The sequence below is a fragment of the Heloderma suspectum genome, chromosome 4, assembly GCF_057233095.1.
Source record: "Heloderma suspectum isolate Gila_16-S chromosome 4, 16-S_ref, whole genome shotgun sequence".
NCBI classification, from domain to species: Eukaryota; Metazoa; Chordata; class Lepidosauria; order Squamata; family Helodermatidae; genus Heloderma; species Heloderma suspectum.
This window is the reverse complement of record NC_139461.1, coordinates 59,935,424-59,942,341: the sequence shown is the minus strand read 5'-3', so window position 1 is coordinate 59,942,341 and position 6,918 is coordinate 59,935,424. Positions and strand designations below refer to the sequence as shown.

Below are 6,918 nucleotides of genomic sequence, written 5' to 3'. Positions count from 1 at the left end.
CAGAAAGGTAAGTGATTTTCGTACATCCCTACCTAGGACCTGATGGGTGATGAAGGACTTAATGTTCCTTAATGGCTGGAAATCTCCCCCCCCCCCCCGTCTTTGGAATGTCATAGCTTTCAGCTACAGTGGGGAGGGGAGGGACAAGGAAACATAGCTGCAATCCAAATTTGCAGAGATGGCAAGAGACTCAAGCTCAGGGAAGTGAGTTGAGCAGGGCCCTTTTCATAACACATAGATTAAGTATGCAAACAGCCTTAAGAATAGATTAACTATGGTATTGCTAGGTGTGATTTATTTTGAAGTAAAAGATTATGTATATGACAAGGTAGTCTGCTGACCTGTGAATGGAGGTATTCTGCATGTGCAGAACACGGGCACAGAAGCAAGTATTTCATTTGATGAATACAGGCACAATCATGGCTTTAGCCCTATGTGCACTTACCCAGTAAGTGTGCACAGGCCCGGTGAAATTGGTGGGACTTACATCCAAATAAACATGCACAAGATTAGTCTCGAAACTGTTATTAATTTGAAGGGATGACAGGAAGATATAGCAGGAAAAAAGTCAGAATACCCCATTGAGAAAAATGTATTGATAAATATAGAATCAATCAGTTGTGTTAGTAGTAGACTCTTCATTTGTAAGAGGTAAAGAATAGGATCCATTTTAGATATCCTAAACTCTGTATTTAATTTTTTAGCCATTTGGCACCGTAGCATTTATCATTTGTCACATAGCATGGGTGTCTTGTTTATCATCTATGTTAATGTATTCACAGTTTAAGACACATCAGGTGGCTGGTAACCAATGAACCCTACATAATTACAAAGGTAACATAAATTATCTCCTTTACATTTGCAAATATTTACCTCCGTACTTCTGCATTTGTTACTGCACTAATTTCAAAATGTACTATGTACACTGGATTTGACTTCTTGCTGTCCAATATATTACTTGAAAAATAAAGATTCCCTGTACTGTAAGACCTTCATTTGCACTGTTATTGTTTTAACTGTGAAATATATGTTTAGATTCTTCGCTAATCTGGATTCTCTTCCAGTTTCATATTATTTATTGTTTCACTGTAACCTAAATTCTACTTCTCCTCCTTGAGTTTCCAAGGTGAAAAGCACCAGAGGCTCCACTTCTTATGCACATAGGCCATTAACCCCATCTCTCCCATGTGAACAGCAAGAGAGAGTCTCTCTTTAAGCATTTCAGCTGCTCACTCTTATTAATCTCCACCTCAATCCATGTATAGGAATGATCACTTGATGTGTTTATGGTGAAAACTCTTGACAGACAGTCTGTTGCTGAAGCTACTAGAAAAAGTGTAGAGGTAATAATAAAGATGGCTGTCCACGTCATGTTAACCTTCCTTCATACAGTCATACATACCCACATACATGAAATCATGGATTCTTAGTCATAGAAACTTTAAAAACAGTAAATTATACATCACACATCCCATCCTGTAAAAGTGTTGAACAAAAAGCAATCCAGTCTGATTTAGTAAAAGATCCTCCCCCCTCCACCCCCAGTGTATTTCTGCTTTTAAAAAAAAAATAAAAAAATACAGCTTTATCCTAAAGGATAATTTAAATTGCACCAGCATGACCAGGGATTTGCGCCATGGCAGCTGACACTTAAACATGGGAAGTGGAGTTCTGCTGAGATTCTCCGCCACTGGAAAAGCGAAATGCCAACCGGGGGGGGGAGACACGACGACGACTAAATCTTCCGTAAACCAGCTCGTTGGGCTTTTAAAAGGAACCGTTTTGGACTGGTGCTTAAATTTATATCTGAGGTTAATTGACAGAGTGGGTAGGTGCGCTGAGATTCAGCCCGGACTCCACAGGTAGAAGTTCCTACTTACTTTCAAGATCGGTGAGGTGTATGAGTTCAGTGCTGAGGAAACTGCATTCTGCATAAAGTCACCGAGAGGCACTCTTGCTCATCGCTGCTTTATATATTCCAGGGCTAATTCCTGCCTCAAAGTGAAATCGGCATAGTTTTTAATCCATTAAAACGGCGCAACAAAAATGACTATGACACCCTTTTGCAACCCAAACACTTAAGTGCAAAGGCAGCATCAGTTTCATAAATTAGCTTTTCTCCGAAATCGAGGAGCGATTGCATTTTTATTTTTAAAAAGAACAACTTATTTAACTCTGTTAACGATGGGGGGAAAAGAACGCGTCTCCTTCGAGCCGGAATCGAACCAGCGACCTAAGGATTTCAGCGGCCCGCTCTCCTACAGTCCTCCGCTCTACCAGCTGAGCTATCGAAGGGACTTGCTAACCCGGCTTGTCAGAGAAGTAAACGAACGCACGCTAGTGTTGCTTGCTGAGCCCGGGTTAATATGAGCATGTGGAAAGCACAAGATGGCGCTGAAGATCGCATGCGTACAGGAGGCGTTGCTCTTGATGTCTACCCGCGATCGCTGGTGCTGTGAATTTCAAATTCAGGAGTGAGTGTTAATAGTGGGGAGGGCGAGGGACAATTGTGCTGATAAGGGAAAGAAAAGCCAGTCTTTCTATACCGTAGTCCCGCTGAGTGCAGGGGTCCTGCAGAAATTGGGGGTGAAACTTAGTTCAGTGTGTTTGTAGAAACTGAGAATTGGTAGTGAATAAAAATGACATTTAAGGTGGAAATGGCATAGGGCTGTTTTTGTTATATGTTTGGACACATTTACAAAGCTAACATTGTGCTGGGCCAGTGGCGCAATGGATAACGCGTCTGACTACGGATCAGAAGATTGTAGGTTCGACTCCTGCCTGGCTCGGAAGTATTTGTTTTGCTGCTACAAAAAGAAAGTCTGTACTTTATGCTGTTATAAAGTTTACTTTATGCAATAGTAGTCTTCTTGAGGGAAGGAAACAAACGTGGTACTTGATCTTAGCAGTGACCTACCAAATCTCTTCTTTAGCCTGTGCACCAAAGTCTCTCCTAAATGAACAGGGTTTACAGAATTCAAATGTTTTAAATGAGCTTATTATAGGTCCTCAAGATAATATCCCACTACATAATACTTTTGAAGCCACAGACATTGCAAATCATCAATTCTAAACTAAAAAATAAACTATCAGCCAACAGGCTTTTGAAATAACTGTAAGAGCAACATGGTTGTAAAATGTGCAAATAAAAAAGGCTTTTACCCAGACTTTAATTCAAGCTAGAAAAGTCGGTAGATTCTACACAAGTAAAATATACATGGAAATGTGGTGTATTTTAGCATACATAACATCAATAATTGCCTACATCTTGGTGTAACTGAGCCCAAGTAGAAAGTTGTATTTAAGGAATAAAATGTATGGTAATGATATTCAGACTTCAACAACTTAAATTTGTAAAATAACAGATTAGAAAAACAACCATAATCAACAGACACTTGTGGCACCATACAACAGGCAGAGGGAACGCCTGGCCCATGGCCCTAGTCCGGCCTGCAGAGATTCCCCATCTGGCTGTGGAGCCTGCTTAGATTCCTCCAGACGGTGGGTCTCGGCCTCCAAGTCCCCCTTAGAGGAACCTCCACTGTTATCTCTGATGTGTGATAAGTTGGGGAATCTGCACTTTATCTCCCAATCACATAACAGTGGGGATGTGGGCACTGGAGGGACTTGGCTGGGCTTGGGAGAAGCTGCTCCTCCCAGTGCGGTCTGAGTCCATTCACGCATTGTGTTCCACCCCGTGCGCTTTGTAAAACCGGGGACTAGCCCATGCTGTGCCTTCTGCCATTGGTGAGGACACAGTGTAGGCAAAGTGTCCCCCAGCTGAGGCAGTGGCTGAGGCTGGAACACTCCTCCAGTCACCACCTCGGTCAGGTTGGCTTCCCTGGGCAGGATCTTGCCCCAGTCGGAGAAAACCTGCACACAGAGAAGCTGGTCCCCAGCTGGCACTTCGGCCGAGGATCAGATGACATCAGGGCCTGAGCCATGCCCCTGACACCATCCAGCCCGCTAAGGGTCAGGAGGTGGGGGGGATATTCAGCCCCCAACCCCAAAATTGTTCCTCACCTCTGCCTTAAAGACTGACACATTTATTTTGGCATAAGCTTTCCAGGAGTGGGCTGTACTCTAGGAATTTATTAGGCTCCATGAATGCTTTTGAGTGGGGGTTTCCCAGCTTTGTGGGTACCTGTCGGGTGTTGAGAGAGTGTTGTGGGCCTCCTCACAGAATGACTGCCACGGGAGTTTAGGGCAGCGTTGAAAGACATTACTTTTAAATTAGACAGCAATGTAAAAATGAGCGGCACGAGCCAGGCAGGAGTCGAACCTACAATCTTCTGATCCGTAGTCAGACGCGTTATCCATTGCGCCACTGGCCCCACGATCTCCGTTTCTGTTTGCAAAAAATTGAGCAGAAGTAGAAATTCTTGGTTGACTAAGACGGAACTAATGGCTAAGCCAACAAACAAAGGAAATGTCCTTCGCTTTGCATGCATACTTGCTTATTCTAGCAGATATAACTTCAGCGGCAGATGATATGCAAGAGGAACACAGAGTGGTCTGCTGTGCTTAGACAAACTTATCAGCGTTCTGCTCGTTTGCGGAGCAGCAAAAAATAAGACTGGCTCTAACGATTCATGTTTGAAGTAAGAAACCTCCTCCTCCTCGCATTTCGGTGGTGGGGAGGAGAAAGAGCTCAGGCGTAGTCTTGGGGAGAAAACCCGAAGGCTACTTAAAGGCCGTATGAACAATGGGCGACAGCGCGAGAGATCCATGAGAACGCCAGCAGTGGCGGAATTCGCATGGCTGAGTTTATGGAAAGTGCTGGGTTATATTTGTTGCCCATTGTTCAAAACGCACTTTCACGTCTCCGACCTTTATGCGGGTGGATCGGCCCTTCTAGAAAACGCAGAGCCGGGATACTTCTGCACACTTTCTTAATATGCTATGTGCGTAAATACAATTCAATTCATCTGTTAAAGCTTATATACCTCTCGGGAAAAAAACTTACGTGTCCCTTCGATAGCTCAGCTGGTAGAGCGGAGGACTGTAGGAGAAACTCACTATGGGAATCCTTAGGTCGCTGGTTCGATTCCGGCTCGAAGGAGGCTAATTTTTTTCCCCTAGTTCCCGCTTTCCGTTTCCGATGGAAATGGCCATCCCTTTTCGTTCTGTAAATGGCTGTGTCTTTTGCACCGACGCATCACAAGAAGGCATTCAAGAAATCCTGGAGAAATAATGTCTTATACTTGGAGGTTGTTATTATGAAGTATAAACTTTCACCATCCAAGAGACTGTCACATTTATTGCCAAGTATGAATTCCACAACTTATTTCAGAATAATGCCACCATCATTTTCTTTTTGCTTGTTCTTTTTTAAGAGAAGGTGGCAAAAGGAGAATGCAGGGGCAAAAAGCAGTATGGGTCTGAAAAAGTTGAAGACTCCTGTATTACACGATTAGCCGGGCATGTACAGCAGAAGGATACTTGATATATAATTGCTTTGCTTCCCAATATGGAATTTGTCTTTGTAGCAGCTGTTTTTACCACACCATTTTTCATGGGTGACAGTATGAAATCTTTTCGTGCTATTAGCTCAAGCCTTCAAAACAAAAGTGCATTCTCACCCTTTCCAAACCCTTCTTATCTAAGTTTCTGTGTGCTTTTATTAATTTCATTTAACTCTAGATTTTTACTGGCATGCTTAGTAGGGGCTGTCACACTACCAAAGAAATCTTAGGCTGCAGTCCTATGTACACACACTTGGCAGTAAGCCCCATTGAACTCATAAACAAAGGTAGTTGTGTTGGTACATGAGGGGGGGAAAAACCAAGATCCACAGTTGAGCAATACATTTATTAGGACCAGCCAAAATTCCACAAACCCATGCAAGCTTTCGAGCTCCCCAGAACCCAGTGCAGCTTCTGAGTAAACAGGTATAGGATCATGCTGATAGTAATTTAAAATGGAATTTGTTTTAATAGATTTATAGAATGAGAAAATTTGCATACATTTACATCTGAATTAAAAATCAATGGATCTGAAAAGAACATGCTTTCTGGATTATAAGAAAAGCCATGCTGGATCAGAGCAAGGGTCCATCTAGACCAACGTTCTGTTCACACAATGGCCAACCAACTGCCCACTGCAAACCCACAAGCAGGACCTGAGTGCAACAGCACCCTCCCGCCCATGTTCCCCAGCAACTGGTATACATTGGCATGCTACCTCTGATACTGCAAATAGCTATCAGGACTGGTAGGCACTGATAGCCATTGATCAAGCTACTCAGAGGTGTTTGTTGTTCAGTCGTTCAGTCGTGTCTGACTCTTCGTGACCCCTTGGACCATAGCACGCCAAGCCTTCCTGTCCTGCGCTCTCTCCCGGAGCGTGCTCAAGTTCATATTCATTGCATCGGTGATGCTATCTAGCCATCTCATCCTCTGCCGTCCCCTTCTCCTTTTGCCTTCAGTCTTTCCCAGCATCAGGGTCTTTTCCAGAGAGTTTTCTCTTCACATTAGGTGGCCAAAATATTGGAGCTTCAGCTTCAGTATCTGTCCTTCCAATGAGCACTCAGGGTTGATTGCCTTTAGGATGGACTGATTTGACCTCCTTGCAGTCCAGGGGACTTGTAAGAGTCTTCTCCAGCACCACAGTTCGAAAGCATCAATTCTTCGGCGCTCAGCCTTCCTTATGGTCCAGCTCTCACAGCCATACATTACTACTGGGAAAACCATAGCTTTGATTATACGAATCTTTGTCAGCAAGGTGATGTCTGTGCTTCTTACTATGCTGTCTAGGTTTGCCATAGCTTTCCTCCCAAAGAGCAAGCGTCTTTTAATTTCATGGCTACAGTCACCGTCTGTGGTGATCTTGGAGCCCAAGAGAGTAAAATCTATCACTGCTTCCATTTCTTCCCCTTCTATATGCCAGGAAGTGATGGGGCCAGATGCCATGATCTTC

The 6,918-nt window shown here is 43.6% G+C and overlaps 1 protein-coding gene and 4 non-coding genes across 12 annotated transcripts in view; 3 read left to right on the top strand and 2 right to left on the bottom strand.

Annotated features, from left to right (window-relative positions):
- Positions 1-2,205: 2,205 nt before the first annotated feature.
- Positions 2,206-2,295, bottom strand: TRNAY-GUA (transfer RNA tyrosine (anticodon GUA)). The gene is given in 2 exon segments: positions 2,206-2,241; positions 2,259-2,295. It is a non-coding gene; the product is annotated as a tRNA-Tyr (tRNA).
- Positions 2,296-2,363: 68 nt separating this feature from the next.
- Positions 2,364-6,918, top strand: part of TRIM55 (tripartite motif containing 55) — a 71,070-nt gene continuing 66,515 nt past the window's right edge. For 7 of the 8 annotated variants that reach the window (XM_084849410.1, XM_084849409.1, XM_084849411.1 and 4 more), the window contains exon 1: positions 2,364-2,474. The gene's annotated coding sequence lies outside the window, so the exon portion shown is untranslated. The remainder of the gene's footprint in view (positions 2,475-6,918) is intronic. The other variant, XM_084849414.1, reaches the window with a different exon arrangement.
- Positions 2,717-2,789, top strand: TRNAR-ACG (transfer RNA arginine (anticodon ACG)). Its single transcript has one exon. It is a non-coding gene; the product is annotated as a tRNA-Arg (tRNA).
- On the bottom strand, positions 4,262-4,334 carry TRNAR-ACG (transfer RNA arginine (anticodon ACG)). Its single transcript has one exon. It is a non-coding gene; the product is annotated as a tRNA-Arg (tRNA).
- TRNAY-GUA (transfer RNA tyrosine (anticodon GUA)) lies at positions 4,972-5,062 on the top strand. Its single transcript is given in 2 exon segments — positions 4,972-5,008; positions 5,027-5,062. It is a non-coding gene; the product is annotated as a tRNA-Tyr (tRNA).